The sequence below is a fragment of the Mya arenaria genome, chromosome 9 (genome assembly GCF_026914265.1).
Source record: "Mya arenaria isolate MELC-2E11 chromosome 9, ASM2691426v1".
Lineage (NCBI taxonomy): Eukaryota > Metazoa > Mollusca > Bivalvia > Myida > Myidae > Mya > Mya arenaria.
Genome location: NC_069130.1, coordinates 65373614 through 65392456, shown reverse-complemented (window position 1 = coordinate 65392456; position 18843 = coordinate 65373614).

Genomic DNA, 18843 nt, shown 5'->3' with positions numbered 1-18843 from the left:
TACCACGTGATTTAAACGTCATCTTGCTCTTATTGTCTGTTTCCAGGTATTTGGTTATCCGTTTTAAACCTTTTTGATTAGACTCGATATGTGTAAAAACAAATCCCTCCATATTGTAATATTTACAACTCACGTCTTTTAATATACTTTTCTGGTTACCTTCGGGTCGGTCGTGAGAAAGGTTTACTGTAAGTTTTTTTCAAATCAAATGAAGTAACTTTTTAACAATTATTGAATGAAATAATTAACTATTGGTGTAAATAAAAGTAATGAATTGTGGAATTGATGCCATTATCGGGAATAAAAACGCAACTGGTCTGGTGAAAGTACGCGTTGAGTCCTTCCACACACTTTAACCACCCCATCTGCGTTCATGCCCCGATAATGACATAGCGCAATGCATTCCTTAATTCTTGACTCTACATACTGATTTAAAGGTCTCTGATTCTTATAAAAAAGCATTAGTAAATTTAATCTTAAGTCCGCCAAGGTGAACGCATATATTGTTACTCAGGAATTGTCTAGCATTAGGAATAAGTTATTCTCAGGATCCAATATTAATTTTCCTATTACGTTGTTGTTAAATTAGTCTCGCGTCACCATGTATTGTAGTATACAATTTGTGTTTCCCGCCGGGGTCCTTTGCGGACTTTAGCTGTTAACACATTTGTTCTTTCTGTTTTGATTATGTTTATATAAAGTGTATCAATCAGTCAGTTGAAGGTGTTAGCTGTTTGACGGAAGATGTTTACCTTTTCAGCAATATCGAGCTCTATGTTCCACTCCTATCACGTAAAACATACGGCTGTTATTGTCGAACCTTTTAGCGGAGATACTACAAAGAGGAATGGCATAGGTTTTTTGAAAAGATTGATTTTGACAGAACGTTGCGTAGTAGCGTTCATTTACATTGACTCTCATACAGATAGCCCCAATGATCTGTCGAACACAATTTGTAAAATTGTAGAGAGTCTGTGACGCTTATTATCAGGTTAGTTAATAGGCGCAATTGTTCAATATCAGATTAAATAGCATGCCATTTGTAAATGTGTAGGCATATTAAAGTGTGGTGAAAAACAGCGTTTTAATGTATTCTTATGCCACATTTTCACCATCTGGAGTGTAATTCATTCTTCAATAGTAATATCACTGATCGCCGTCTACTTTAAAATAAAAAATAAAGAAACAAGTCAGGCCCTGACAGGCAAGTGACAAGAGACACTTGACAAGATATGAAAAAGTACGAGGGCTGCTCAAAGAGAATATGGACACTGTACAGTAATCCTCATAGGAGGTAATACTTATATCCATATATACATGTAAAACAAGAACAGTCAGAATATTTTCTCAATATGTGCCATGTTCTTTATGTAGCTATATTATATAAGAGGTGAGATAGAGTAAAGTAGTAAAACAAAATGACGATGTTTTGTTTCTTTACATGTGCAAAAGGAATCTTCAGCTTTAAAATGAATGTTGTAATGTTCTTGGTTTAGAATAATGACTACTGAGTTAAAAAAGTCTTTGGATTAATATTTATGCGAAAAGCTACAGAAACGAGCTCAATAGCAATTTGTTTAAAATTAACCCGGTTTAATGGCACTGGGTAAACGCCAAAGACACAGAACATGAAATCACAAACAAGAAACATGGAACACCAGCACAAAACTCCACAAGCAGCACAGTGCATACATACTACTCGTATTTATAGAAAACTAGGTATGTTTATCAAGGATTGTTAGGTACTGCCTTGGAACGGTCAGTAAAATGTAAATCTTATCAAAGTATGCATTAACTTGAGGAAATGTAAGAATGAAACAAATAATAATAAACGTATAAGTACTTCTATGATAAGAGATCCCAACTCTATCTGCAGACGGAGGAATACAATTCAGAGCACCTAATGCACAAACATTTCAAAGATACGATGCAGTCATTGTTGGAAACTATAAACATCACACACAGTCTGCCTTATAAAGGTTTAATACTGTGTGATCATAGAGTTTCATAATAAAAAGCATCATTGTAATAAAACTGGGAACATTATTAAAAATAAAAGCGACATGTATTAGCTAATCTTTCCTTCCAAAAACCGTTCCGACATAAGATCAATAGAAATGTCCTTTTTATGTTTTGTTAGCATATATGTCGACGTTATCAATTTCTATCACCCACCTTGAAAATAAAAGCTCGATTCTCAGAAATTGGACTCATTGTCTTACATTTAATCATTTATGCATCAGTGCATTCCATCACGAAAAGAGGTAGCATTATAAACATGCATGTGAGTGTAATCTCTAAAACATTTACAAATTTCTATAACATTCTTTCGAACAGTCTAAGCATTTTGCTGCATTTTATCTTTTTCCTTGCAGTTTCTATAAAGGTGTACCATAGCTGATATTCACACCGACAACTGTGAACACTTAATGGTTATGAAGAAAGTCTATGATGATTTTATGAACAAAGTCCAGAAATACTTATGAGTGATGAGTAAGTAAGCTATCGGAAGCACTTCCTTGAACGCCTGTGATTTTAAGCTTTAATTAACGTGCTAAGGTGTTTATATTGGAAGCCATGGATCTGTATTGAACACACTTATCTTTTATGATAGTATACATTGATATATGTTTATGAAGATTAATCTCTCTTGCCACGCTATAACATCAACATTTAAACTATTTAAAACATTCGAACAGAAATTCACATATCACTTAAACGTAAACCACGTTTCAAAAAGGACAAAATACAGCAGTAAATGAGAAGCAATAGATGTTCTGAAAATGCATTATACTATTTCATAGATATAGATTTAAAAATGCGATTAAGTTTAAGCTGTACTTATGTGTGCGTGCGTCGGTGCGTGCGTGCGTGTGTGTGTGTTCACAAGTTCATGACTCTCTGATACCCATGATGGGTTTCACATTCTAAATTTAAACATGGATATGCCGAATTGTCATTAGTGTAAATTGTACATACCTTCTTTTCCATGCATTATGTTAAACACTGTTTATTTTGACATGAACTCATTATAATGTGAGGTAAATGGAATTATAAAAAGGTTTCGAATCAACATTTTGATAGTAACAAACACTAGTGTCTACACGTTCAATAACAAAATAAATAGTCATCAACGATTTACAATATATAACAGCTGCAAAAATATAGTGGGAATGTAACTAAGAATTAAGCACTTTGGACTACACCATCACACAATATACAATTGCTTTACATAATATTTTCTTAACAACTGAAGTCATTAATAATATCTGTTACCTTTGTTTTTGAGACACGATTGGCATTATTCATAAATAGTGAAAATAAAGTGAAATTTGTATAATATGTGTGTCAAGTACGGTATCCAGTAAAACAGAGGGACAAAATAATGTATTAAAAAGTAGACTAAAATGTTAAATGCATACATTTATTGACTTATGTTTGGTCAATGTGTAAGTTTGCTGCCCTGTCAAAGACGAAGTAAAGATAGCCAAAATACAGATTGTACGAAAGAAAGAGGGCAGCCGACGCCAACTGGGAAATTACCATTATGTTAACACTGAACAACAAAAGTGTTTGCCATATCAATACTACAATTCGACTACAGGGACAAGCCCAGTAGTTGAATGTTCAAGAATAACCATGCACGTTTTAGAGGCTCAAGGCAAGGGCCTTAACGACAATGAACTAGAGAAACAAACAAAAACACAAACACAAATAAGAGCATGGGCTCCTTCTTCTTAGCGTTTAAAGCCGGATGGTTTGTGATATTGAACTGTAATAGTTATAATCCTACGCCGGATTGTGTTTGCTTTATCGAATACATTGTAGCAATATCCAACCAATATCTTTTTATTGATAATGAACGCTAACCTTTACGAAACGTGCTTAATGTTCAGTTCACATAAAATCCCGTGTTTGAGGACCGTGAACATCAAAGAATCAGCATGTATTTTGATTTTGACCGATTAGAGTTGCGTTTATTTACAGTACATCAAAGATGACAAAACGTGGTAAAATTTAGCTCACTTTGTCAAACAAAACAGTTCCATTCTCAAAAACACACAATTAAGTACTCAAATTATTAGAAAATAATAACGTTTAAGAACATATTATAGGATTATTCGTACTGCCTTGTGATCACGGATGTTGTACTCGATACAAGTGGATTTTTTCAGATACGTTGGTTTGCCGAAAGGCAGAAAATTTACAGTGCGGACGCAACAGTTGTGAAAAAACCTCCGCCGGTGAGAGTGAGCCATAGATGGATTTCCCTCAGGAAACCATTTATTTCCAACGATCTTTAACGAGATTAAAATGATGTATATTAAATAAAGAAATTGATCAACCATTTATCTTAAATACAATGTCTTACATCAAAATACAAATTACGAATATCAATACATTTGTTTAACAAATTAAGAAAGGTATTGTTGCATAACGTTTATAATTTGAATGATTTTACAATCCTACACGGAATCACAGAACCAATTCGCAAACCAAGTTTTACTCAAACATACTGTTCTTTTCATTCAGGACATTGCTATAGATCTTATCTAACTTACTCAATGTTCACGTCTTAAAGGGACTGTACACCAGATTGGCACCAAAAATATTTTTTCTGTAACGAATCTCTGGACAATTATTTAATAAAATATTTTACTCTTTGATATCATATTTGTAAAAAAAAAATACCAAAATGTAAAAAACATCGAGTCGGAGACCGGGTTCGAACCGGGGTCGCCAAAATTGCAGTCCAGTGTTGTATATAATGTGCTACGAAGGCTTACTCGTAACTGGTGGAATAATTCAGCTATATACCTTACTTGGTAATATCACGTGATAAAATCGACTAGCCAATCACGCATAAGGAATAAATTCTACTAGATAGACATACCTAGTAATCTTTTTAATGGAAAAATACCAAAAAAAAAAAACGCGAAAAATAAATTTATTGTAAACTATGTGGTACTTCAGTTAGTAAGTTTCAATGCATTGTACACATCGATACCAAGTTTATGTCAGTTTTCGACATTTTTTTTCCCTTCTTCATCATACGGAGTACAGCCCCTTTAAAGTTAAATACAAGCTACCCACGATATGAGTATTATCCCCCGCCGAATCGAAGATTTCGGGAGGGGGATATTGTTTTGGTGTTGTCCGTCCGTCATTCCGTCCGTCCGTCCTTCCGTCCATCCGTCCTTCCGTCCTTCAGTCCTTCCGTCCGTTCGTCCGTCCGGTACCATATCTTGGTAGGCATTGATCAGAAAATGATCAAACTTGGTCAGAATGTTCCCCTTGATCATATCTCGACCACTTTTAAAAGTGGGTCACATGAAATCAAAAACTAGGCCAGTAGATCAAATCTTAGAAAAATCTTTGGAACATACTAGAGGCATTATACAAGGTCAAATATTCATGAAACTTAATCAGAATATTTTCCTGGATTAACTTTTGGTCGGAAATAAAATTGGGTCACATATGGTCAAAAATTAGGTCACTAGGTCAAATCTTAGAAAAACTTTGTCCGGAATCATATCATGGTAATGATTGGTCAAGTTATGTTCAGAATTGGTCATGAAGTTAACCTTAATGAAATATGGACCACTTAAAAAAGTGGGTCACATGGGATCAAAAACTAGGTCAGTAGGTCAAATCTTAGAAAAATATTTGGATCATACTAGAGGCATTCTACATGGTCAAATATTCATAAAACTTAATTAGAATGTTTTCCTTGATGAAATCTTGGACTTATTTAAAACTGGGTCACATATGATCGAAAATTAGGTCACAAGGTCAAATCTTAGAAATGTTTGGTCCGGAATGGAAACGATTGGTCGGATTATGTTCAAACTTGGTCATGATGTACCCCTTGATGAAATATGGACCGCTTGTAAAAGTGGGGCACATGCGGTCAAAAATTAGGTCACTATGTCAAATTTTAGAAAAATCTTTGAAACACATTAGAGGCAATATGTATGATCTTATATTCATGAAACTTGATCAGAATGTTTTCCTTGATGAACTCTTGGAGCTGTTTTAAACTGTGTCACATGTTATAAGAAATTAGGTCACTAGGTCAAATCTTTCAAAAATCTTGTCCGAAAGCTATTTTATGGTGGTTAGGTTAAATTTCGACTGCGATTTAAAATTGGGCCATATGGGTCAAAAACTAGGTCACTAGCTCATATCTTACAGAAATCTTGGGAACACTCTAGAGGCATTACATCTGCTCTAATCTCCATGAAACTTAATCAGAATGCCTCGATGAAATCTTGGAATAGTTTGAAACTAGTAGGTCATGTGGGGTCAAAAATGAGGTCACTGAGTGAAATCTTAAAAAAACCTTGTGGACACTCTAGGGACTATATTTTTTGCATATATCTGGAAAAATCTTCATGAAACTTGATCAGAATGTTTGCCTTAATGAAATCTAAGATTATTTTGAAACTGGGTAACATGGAGTCATAAACTAGGTTTCTTAGTCAATTCTAAATGTTACATTATATACAATATTATTTTTTTTATTTCAAACAGTTGCAATCAAACTCAAACTCATATATATATATATATATATATATATATATATATATATATATATATATATATATATATATATATATATATATATATTTCATCAACAATTGATTTCCATTCCTTGACTAAGGCCAATTAGGCGGGGGATATCAATTCAACGAATTTGCTTGTTTTATTTGTTTTCAAGCTTGATTGTACATCTCACATTGGAACAAGTTAATTTAAGTCAAAACGGCCATTTTACTTCTCAAGTGTAAAGGTTTTGGATTCAAGTAATTCTGTTACATAGGTTGTAGTATTTGGATTAAATCGCCTGCTTGTATAACCCAAATAGTTTAAAATTGTAGGTTGATTTTTAACGCCATATTTTAAAAAGCTAAGTATTGTTACGACCTAGCCCCGTGGTCCGTCGACGCTATCAACTGTCCCTTTTAGGGTGACCAAGTATTAGAAGTGTTCCCCTCGTGACTGCCCCTCAGGTACTGGTAGCGAAACCTCCCAATGGCAGTTAAATTGTATGTAGTCTAACCATTGCGCGTCAAAAACTAGTTCACCGGGAAGACAACTCAAATCGATGTTTACAAGTTTAATAAACGTTGGAAAGCAGTACACCAGCGGAATAAATCATCATTTAAACATCAAAAGAAGAAAAGGTACAGTATGCAATCGCTGGGTAGACACACAAAAACGCTATATCATCGTGTTGAATTTTATAAGTCCTTTAAACATTAATTTTCCGCGAATTTCCTATATAATTCTTTTTGGATTTTATCAAGGAGACAAATAATAAAAATCGTTTCATTTGTTATCGTTTTCTATTTCCAGTTAAATGTCAAAACCAAATGCCAAAATGGACGAAACGCCCGAGGGCGAATCGTACGGGATGTGCTTCAAGCTATGTCCAAGTTACGTCTCCTCTCGATTCTGGAAAACCCCGCCTTATATACACACATGGTCAAATGACCGAAAATCATGGTCATATGACCCGACCGAAAATGACCCGACCGAAAACGACCCATATATTTGGGTCAAATGACCCAAAAATATTGGCTGACAGCCAATCCAAGATGGCGTCGTCATAGATCGTGAACTATTGAAAAAGTAAATAAACAATCTTCTCTACATGAACACGAAGATATTCACGTCTGATATTCTGTGTCTTTACCCAAGTTAATCAGGTTTGTGAGCAATGAAATCTGAATAAAATAAATGTAGATAGCTTTGTGTAGCATTTGTAATAACTTTTATCCCTGTGGAATGATTGCTCACTCGGCGGTGGCAAAATTCAAACAAGGCTGGCGCGCCTGGAATGTCGGGGCGTTGCTAGTTTCTTGTGTGATTTGCCATTGACCGATAACAACAATAATACATATTATACAAAGAATAAGGTACGTGCATATTTTTCTAACACAACCGTACATATGCTGGGGCATATCAGTATTGAGGTGACTTGTTTATTTTTAAATAATATGCATAGGTAATTGTTGGTGTTGTGTTTTTTTTCCAAAAATATCGATAGAATTTTATTAATAACACAGTTTAGCATTTTGAATGATAGCTTTAATAATATTTCGGTAAGGGCTTTCTGCACACAAAATTCTAAATAGTAATTAATTAACTTTATTATGTACCATTTGTGACATATTGTTAATTTCAGATAATTCTGTGCTTCAGTGAATTTGTGATATTTTTCTTAACTCTGTGATATGCCTTTAAAGCACGTCATGCTTTATTTGTAATGAAGTATAATCAATGCACCTCAATTTCTTACTGTTGATTCTATTTAAAAGTGATATAACGATAATTATGTATGATATAACTTATTTTCAATGCACGCTTGCCTTCCTTAGTCATTTCACCAATTATAAAGGCAAGATTAGAAATAAGAATTATGGGGGTCCGTTCTTAAGTTATTCTTGTCATTTACCAAGTGCCATTAAACCGGGTTTATGTTTAAACGTTTTGCTACTGGGCCTGTTTCTGTAGTATTGATCCTGGTCTTGTACGTCATGAAACATCAATATATGCTTGTATGTGAATTTTTTATATTTACTGTACATGTTTTAGTTGTTATCTAGCTACAGTGTTGTGAGGTAAAGCATTTGTAGTTAATTCCCAAACTTCAATGTTTGACGATTTCCGGCCGACGCAAACAAAAGAAAGTAAACATATGGGCATGCAGGACTTTTCATCGGATGCCAAATCAATTCCTATTAATATATCGAAATCATTATGTCCAAGGAAAATATGATGCAAAAGCTTGAAATATGTTAACATGGTAAGAATTTAATTTAGTTTAAATATAGTTTATTGCATGACGATACATTTACACATTATATGATGATAATAACAACGAAGAAACAGAAACAGTGCAATGTAACAAAGTTTGCGTTCAAATAAAAAGGACATGCAAAGGGATTGGGCCACGAGTGTTTCCAACATCAGTTACGGCCCTTTCCCAAGTAAGAATTCGGGGATATTGGGAACTATACAAATTACTAATACGCTTTCAGTGAAATTGACGTTATCGAGATGCGTCAATTGTCAAAACGTCCCCATGAGGAACGTTCAAATACTCCCAACGGTTGTTGTGTGCAACTAGTTCCGGAAGGTACACTCGAATGAACATGTAATCGGTTATCCAGTATTCATCTCCTAAGGATGGAAACGTCACCAACAACCAAAACACAAAGAAGTCAAAGCATTTCGCAGTCGCGTATTATTCCTGCAGTTTATTTAAAAGAAAACCTTCATATTTATGCCAAATACTATGAGGATACATCCTAATCAGTTATGAAAAAATATATGTGTTTTTATTGACCATTGTTCATTGATATGAGTGATACCTCCTTGTATTGGCTGAGAACTTCCACAATGCTATCGTACATTATTTAACGTGTTTAAATATATTTGTTAAAAGCTTTGAACCAGTATTGAAAAATGATACTAGTGTTATGTTATTTTGCACTGATATCTGATTAAATTTCATTTGCCACGCAATAATAACACCAACATTTAAAATATTTATTACATTCGAACAGAAATAAATGTACCATTTTCAAGCAAGCAATGGTTTAAATACAACATAGAGAAGTAAATGGTATACATCATATGCTATCAAAATGCGTAAAATACATGTAATCAATGCAATAATCTTAATTTCAAGTCCAAAATGATGTAACTTAAGGTCCGAGATATAATCAAAAGTGTTCGTGTTGACATTTTGAGAGTTGCATACACGTACACGAAGGATCACATCTGTTGCATCTCTGTCACAAAGGCACAATTAAAAGTATTCATAAAAATTAACAATTACATAAATGTTGCCTGATATAATATAACAGAACACAGAACACAAGTTTATTTCCTCATATAACATCACACATATATTCATAAATGAAGTAGACTATGATAGTCCACGATCATCTTCCATTATTTAACATTTGCTTGGCGGTTTATATAAGCTTTTAAACAAGTTGAGATTTTTACAGTAACGAAATTAGTTGCATAATGGAAGTAGTGTAAAGTGTGACAAAGTAAATTGTTTATAAGCAGACTTAACTTACATATTAACATTTATAGACCTCTGCTCCCTTAACATATAGTGTTGCTGCCCTGTCAATACTATGCCTTATAGGTCAGCTTAAATACATATTTATCAAAACAGAAGTTTCTAAGTGTAATTGATCAGACAATACCAACTGGAATGTGACTACTCAGCCTTACATGCGTGTTTTGTCTTTTTAAAAATATGACACTGATTGGCTTTAAAGCGTTTGAAGCTGAATGGTTTGCGATATTAAACCGCATTGGTTGTATTCCAACGCCTAATGTTTTTGGTCACTTTATCAATTACATGGCAAAGTCCAACCATTTTTTTTTAATATAAGATTTTTCGTGCACAACTTTCGTTCCAATAAATCTTATGTTTTGTGGTCGTGAAAATCAAGAAATCAGCATGCGTCTTGACCGATAAGAGTTGCGATTACATGCAAAGTATGTAGCATAATACAGTATATATGTTAAAGACAAACAACCTTTCTCTTTGATAGTTCGCACATACAACTTAAATATATTACAAACGTATATGTAAGACAATATATACATTTCTTTTTCTTTTTTATATGTATTTGTGTAAGTACAGTGATAAATCGTGGTCAAGTTTAGCTTGTTATTTCACTGCTCAAAGAGATTCAAAGTTATTAAATCACCATAAGCAGTTCAAGATTTAAACAGCATAACTAACAATATAATGTAAATCCGCCAGAAACACACAGTTCAAGTATTTAAAACATCGCCAATTAAGGAAACTTAATAAAATACATTGGTCAAAAGCAAACAAATTCAGCTTAAGACTTATTCTGACGCAATATATTGCTATATTTTGTTATTTAAAGCACAAGATTATAAATGAGATGCATTTCTGACATTATTCTCATGTTTTAGGCGTAATTTGGTGTTCACACATATTTGTGGGTCAATGACAATCAAGGATTTACCCTATTTACTGCAACCCCATGTCATGAAGAGCAGATTTGACGTTGAAACATGTATTATCGTAGACAGTATTTGTCGATCTACATGATTTGGGAAAGTCGTCTATTTGTCATATATCGCTCTGCCCTCGGCGCATGCGCGAACTATGATTGAAAGTTAAGTGTGTCCTTTTCTTGAGGCAGTTGAAACCTAAGTTGAAAACACAAATTTGAAAACCGATGTGTAATCACCTAACATATCGTATTGGCATATATTCAGTGCAAACTTAAACTATCTATGCGACAATATTCAAATACAAATGTCATTCACGTTTGTTCCTTTTAAAATGCTCTTTATAATATACAACCAATCAAACAAATTCAGTGCCATAATGTGCACTATTTTGCCGACAAAAATGAACAACAACAATCAACAATTTTTCTAATTTTTAAACGAAAAGTATTATAAAAGTTCATGTTTTGCTTTTCTATTTTTGTACAAACATCAATCAATTTAATGAATCTAACGCCTCGGTGGTTTAACTTTCGCGCCAAAATACCACGTGACTACAAAAAGGGCGGAGCAAGTGGGTCAACTTAGTTCTACAGAAAATGGTGCAAGCTTGCTCGGCTTGCGGCCTCGCTGCGCTCGGCCCACTATTTGTAGATCGCCAAAAATGAACTCTAGCAGGTACAAGTGAACTATGGTTATAATTATGCAAGCAATACTCACATATACACGTGTCATATTATACTCTAAGAATTTATACTCCTGCTTTGGTGTTATGTGACATGTACAAAATTTAGAGACATATAACATTAAACATTTATTTAGTTCTTCAGTTTCTTCATCTGAATGCGCTATATGTATATGTCATTAATATTTCTGATATAATTCGCTCCCGAGTCCACTTCCTGGGCGGAAACCAGTACTTTGTTCTATTGATTATGATAAAGGACCCTTGGTGGGAATCGACACTTACACCACTAGACCATTCTCACCCCTCACTAGTAATAGTATTTAATCATTCTAATGACTATAGCATGAAGCGAAACATTTAATGCTTATTGTCTTATACTTTTGTTTGTTCAACAGTTAGCTATGGTTCTAAGGTTTGAAGATTAGTAAAATTAAAATAAATTGAACGGATCGACTCGCAAACTAATTTTAATTGTGTGTAATGATACATCAAACTGTTCTGAATATGGCAAATAAAGGATTTATCCCTTAATAATGTCATTTTTGGTAAACTAATAAACGGTTTGTATGGTTATTTACGGACGCGAGTGTATGTATGTGCGCTGCACGTACAGCCTATTAAACCTATTACGTGTCCTGCTGAATTAATATCTGTAAATATGTTTAGATGCTATGAGTATGTACTTTCTTGGTACACGTCAAATAAAGTGTTTGTCTACCAATAGTTAAACTGAATGTCCTAATCGATCCGCATGTCATTATATATAGATAATGATTAAGAATCCAAATCTGGGTTATTTTCAATAGCTGTGAACTGATAATATCAATACTTTAGTACTGGTTCTTTATCTCCAACTTCTCCCGGTAATGTTACATCCTTTGGTAACTGAAAGTCAGCAGTGTGGTCTTCGTTTTTGTCGTCTGCATGAATGTTAACTATTTTAGTATGGTCATCTAGACAAAGTCCATTTTTAATTGCAGTTTTGTCATTCATCGAGTACGAAATATTTTCGACAGTTTCAAGTTTCTCTTTCGCAACTGTGGTACTTTCCTTTCCCTTTATTTCCTGTTTCTTGTCCTCAATGTAATCATCAATACATGCGGTGGTATATAATGTAAGGAAATTGTTCACAAACATCGGAAGCGTTATCGCCAGTAACAGAACGCCACAGAGAGCTAGACATGTAGAGAGCACGCGACCTAGTCCCGTTTTGGGAGATATATCCCCATATCCGACGGTTGTAAGTGTAATAGTAGCCCAGTACCATGCAGTTGGTATTGACACAATAGTCTCGGAATCTTCTAAAGAGTAAATCAAACTCCCAGACATTGTTACAGCTATTACAAAGAGAAGCAGGAGCAATAACATGTCTTTCCCATTTTGTCTCAATGAAAAGTACAGAACACGGCTTGCACGTAGTTCCTTAACTATGCGGAACATTCGTACAATTCTCAGTATTTGAATATACTCTAGAATGTTCACCCAGCTGGTTCCATATTTGTACTCCTTTTGTGTTTGTATTGTAGCGACGTATGCAAAATAAGCCCCAAGAGTTATTAAATCAATCAAATTTAAAATCGAGAAGAAAAATAGTCGGATAGCTGGGCAAGAAAATAACCGTAAGCAAAAATCGAATGTGAAAAACGACATTGTTACGATTTCAAGAATATCAAATACGAAGTATTTCCTTGTTACTTTCGGCAAAATATTCTGTATTTCCGCTTTGCTGTATTGATGTGGTGGTGATTTTGAAAGAGGAGGCGGATTTTCATTGGGGACAACAGAAGGAGGAATAAACTTCGCATTTGAATTATCAGAAGATTCTGTTGTAGTACTTCCGAATTCTAAGTAATCGTAATAATCGCTGTAATCCCAAAACGCTTCATCACAGTCAGGATTTCCCAGCCAGTCCTTCACATCCTCGGCATGACCGTGATTACTGTGTTCCATGAACTCGATCATTTCACACCGGCTAAGCGTTCGTCTAAACATGGGCTCTGTGCTGAAGGCTTGTGAAACGATGCACAGCAGCAATATAGACACTGTCAGGCCCAGATATACCTGAAACAAATGGTTTTGTTGTTAAAAAAAAAAACTTGAGCAGGCATTCTTTTTACTGTTACCTCGCACTGTTTGCCGCTGAAATATTTGCGTAAATATCTGAAAAACAGTGATAAAAGACTGATGACAAAAGATCAGATCGCAGATTATCATATTTCCGCTCCAAAACACATGTTTTATGCATTTTTCTTGAACCTTTAATAACGGCTTACGCCAAAAAACATTAAATTTGGAATGGAAATATGGAAATCTGCGATCTGATCTTTTGTCAACAGTCTGTTACCACTGGATTGCAGATATTTACGCAAAAATTTGCTAATTCAAAGACAAAAAATAAAAATGTTAAATTTGTGAGAGTGCAGCTTTAAGCACTTTATTTATAAGTTGGTATCAGACGAGAATGGCGATGTTTGCGTCAATTTAAATTATTTTATTTGTAATTAACTATTTATCATTTTTATTAATTTCTGAATTCCACTTTGAAATTGAAACGTTCAACTAGTGTACGCTTTCAACATCATGTATGCATTGATCAATGGATTGACGAACTGAATTAAGTACGAACATAAACATCTGTTACAAAGGAATATTCAATAACACTACCGTCAGTCGTAAAAGTGTTAAAAAAGGCACAGATGATATTATTTACTTATAAGGCCAATGTTTTAATTAACAGATTGTATTTAAGCAGGTTGGTATAAGCAGTTTTCCTCTATATATACCATTTATTCATCATATTTTCTACGGATTACCTTGGCGGTAATAGATGACGTTCTGAAGTCGACTATCTTCCATATTTTGTATCGTAAGTCGCCAAGAAATCGGTTTGGAATTTCTTTGATGTGGCTTGATTTATTTGCAGAAGAGTACTTTTTAAATTCCTCGTGCGCCTCAATCTCTTGTTGGAGTCCGAAGTATCTGGGGTGTTTAAAGAAAACGATTTACTCCACAATTTAAATATATTTAACAAATGAATTGCGTGATTGATGTCATTATTAGGATATGAACGCAGTCGGGTTGGTTAAAGCGGACTCCGCGCGCCAGTTTTGTCCGAGGCGAAGCCGATGATTCGCGATCCGAACATGTTAGGAGATGTTGCGTTCATCGGAAATGTTTGTTATTTCCGAAGGCCATTAGTTAGAGATGGAAGTTGAATTGGATATATATAATATATACATATACATATTAATGTCAGATATTTAAATCATGCTTAAGAAATAGACAATAAGTCAAAACAAAATCGGATCAAAGAAATCTGAGCGGGGCAAAGCGCCAACTTGTAGGCTACGCTGTCGTGACGTCATAAAACAATAAAACGTTTATCCTTGTTTTGAATGAAATAAAGTTTCCTCGAGAATATTTAACGGGTTTTTTATCACTGGTTTTAGCATTCTTGTAAAAGTTGCTGGTTATCTTTGTGGTCCGGTGAACGAATACACCGGAAAAGGAAGCAGCCAATCGCAACATTTCGTATGTAATATAAGAAATTGTGCAATGGCGGTATTACATTGTACGCCCTGATTTCTTCTCGGCATCAGTTATACCAGTAACAAGAAATACGACAAATAAAATATATACTGTTTTACGCACCAGCCACGTGCACGGCAAATATGTTCATAATTACTTATTTATAACAGCGCTCTCAACAAAACTTTTAAATCATTTCATAACCGGGCAAAAAATTTAAGGATTAATTTGCGTGTGTTCGTACTGCATACTCGCAGTAAGGCACGGGCGTGAATTCCATGAAGCAAAATAAAAACCAATAAGCAAAATTACAGCTACCCTAGTATGTAACAGGTACGAAAAGATCCGAGGATAATATCAAGAAAAGGGCCTCTTTTGAGAGAAATTAAGAAATGTTAGACTAAAATTGTTTTGTCTTTTCAGAGAAAGATGAAAAAATGTAAAAAAAAAAAAAAAAATAACAACAACAAAAATAAAGTAATGAAGTTTTCGCCGAAGAATACAATTTGTGAATTTATGCAATCAGAGTCCATGAAATTAATGAAGTGCTTTATAATGGCGATACTTGAGTTAGTATCTACCATTCATTAAACATTTGTGCTTCATTTGACCAAACCAAATAGTTAATCACCTTCATACATATGGTTGGCGATGATGATTGTTCGATGTCTGTTCCTATCAAGCGTAATAGAGTCAAATTAAATGAGAACATGTTTAAGTGTATACCTGTACTGGCAGCATTTCTCCAGCTCAGTGGGTTGGATGTTCCAGTACTCAAGCTCTCGTTTAAACGCGAGAGGACACACGTGTGTCGGCATATGTAGTTCTTCTGTCTGGCAAAACGCGAAAATCGCTGCAAAACATTCAGCCGGACGACTGATGTAGATCTCTGATGAGTTTGATAGTTTCTCATTGCTGTTGTCGGTAGAGTGTTCCATATCAAAAAGTGTTCCTTTAATCCTTTCCAAGCATTTTGTATCAGCTTCAAATACCGTTCCAGACACATTCAGCTTAATCAACTTCATAGTTTACTAATGAATAAAGATATTCCCACAGTTACAGTGTTTGAAACGAAAATCGGAACTAAACTTTAAATAGTCATCCGCATATTAGTGGCCAAAAAGGCCAAAAATATAAATCGAAATGGATGTGTCTGTTAACCTAGCAATGTTAATGGACTGTTCAAATTTCGTATCTAGAGAGGAAATGAAATATAAACCTCATAGATTTAAGATTATTTGAAAAGATAAATACAAAACAGTAGTCTTCTCGTCTTTAACGACCATCCATTTGCAAGATTGTTACCATAAACAAAGCATTTTATTTTCAGGCCTGGTATTTTTATTGTGTATTGAATCAGTTCATATAGTACGGTTGGGAATATCATAACCGTCCAATGACATCAATATTAATGCATAGATTCAATCCATACCATTAGGTTCCCTTTGTATAAGTGTCCGGATAATACATCGTGAATAGCTTGCGTAAATAGTCTCGTCCGCCAATATAAATGTATTGATAACTAATCATTATTTATTTAAGGCTATGGTATGGTATGTGAAATATGTCTTTGTTAACGTCGCGTGGAAACGGGTAACAGATAGGTTTCAATTTGTACCATGGAGGATCACGTAATCAAAATGGACCAGCCAAATTAATATTGTAAAATAAAACTAATGTGTTTGATAAAATAATCCTTTATCAACAAATAATTTTATAAACTGTTTTAAGAAAAAGGAAACATAAAAATACTAAAAACGTATGTTTATACCGTTTTTACAAACCTTTGAGCACAATTAATGGGTATTAAATAACTCCAAATACGAAGGCTACGGAATTTTTTACAGCTTGGTTTACGGAACTTCAGACCCGATTAATCAAAACTCGGAAAAAGATGTTTCGCTTACATAAGATGATCTGATTTTTAATAAATTGGTAAACTCGAAAAGTCAAGGACACATTATTGCATGTATCAGTATCAATGATATTTTGGGTGGGTGTGTAAGCTTATTTATACTCGCACTCGGGCCTTGCCCATTCGGCGAGTGCTCCGTTAAGATTGTTAGTCATTTTAGGTTTTTGGAGCAATGTGCACAGACAGAATGTAACCCTGGTTAGAGCTACCCTGGTTCTTTAACGTGCACCAGTGAATAGCACTGTCACACGGGACCCCCATTTAACGTCCCTCCCGGAAGACGATTAGTTTTTTTTTAGTGATGCGACGGGGAATCGAACCTGCGGCCCCTGCATTGATAGTCAAGCGTGTTAGCACTAGACCACGGATCATACGGTATCCGACTGACCGTTTAAAATACAACCATAGCAACGCGCCTTTGATCTTATCACCGCTCGGGCTCTGACGTCACACATTGTACCGTTTGATCTGCAGCCGACACATTCTAATTAATGGATTGTTACCTTTCCCAGGTTTTTGTTTGGATAACAGTTGATGGGACTTAAATAAGGCGAAAAAAATAACCATGCGGATCAATTAATGTAACGATTAATGAAATGTGACTTGAAACCTCGCAGTCAGCCTGCATGAATTCGCAAAGCCGAATCATAAGACACCTGCATGATATAAGCAAAGCGTAATCGTAAAAAAGTAAGTTTTATTTTGGACATAAATAAAAAACACCGAAATTATTTCCTAAATGTTTTCATTTAAAATACAGCAAAATAAGACTCCGGTAATCAACCACGTGCTTGGACCATAAACATGCGCTTGCCAATTTGAAGATATCGGACACGGTTCGCCGAACTCCGCCATTTTGATTTTCTGTTGACAAAGCGTCTCGGTAATACATAATCAGGAATGAAAGTGTTTGGGGTTTTTGGAGGTGGGGGGTGGGGGCAGAGGCAGATAAACTGCAAAGTGCCAACTTCAGCATGCATTTGCACATTAATTGCCAACACCGCGGCCATAATTAGTTTGTACAAGAAACTGTCACAAAGTTATACACCATTAAAATTAAACATTAAATTTTAATGACGGAAAATTCTGTGTTCCAAATCAAAACCATTTGTTATGAATAGAAAATAATCAATATTAACATTTGAAGGAGTGTTTAATATACAATAAGAAAAAGTTGTGTCTGATGCATAAACATACGTTCACATTGCAACAGAATGTACACAGATATTGAAAACATTTGAATATTAAGTATGATTACAATATTCTCCGAATTATTCATCAGAGCTAAGCCTTTATATCGCTTCGTCAGCCAAGTAAAAGTTTCCAGTGATGGTATGTACATTACATAACATTAAACGTACTTTGTTTACAAACACTCAAATATTACATCAATTGATTCGGATTACTCACTCAATTAATGTGTTTACCAAAAATACGATGATTTAAATGTCTTTGTTGTTTTGTGACGTTATATGTATCTCGTTTTGTGTTTAGTTTAAACTTATTAATTTTACAACGAGTATGATCGAGTTAAACAACATTATACTTATCACACTCGTTGGCACGATGTTACACGAGATGATGGTCCAGTGCTGTGGTGAAAACCACAGATACCAAAGGAACCCCACATTTCTGGTATATTGACAATAAACGAAACTCACATGATTGGTGTTTGACTGGCCTTCAATTA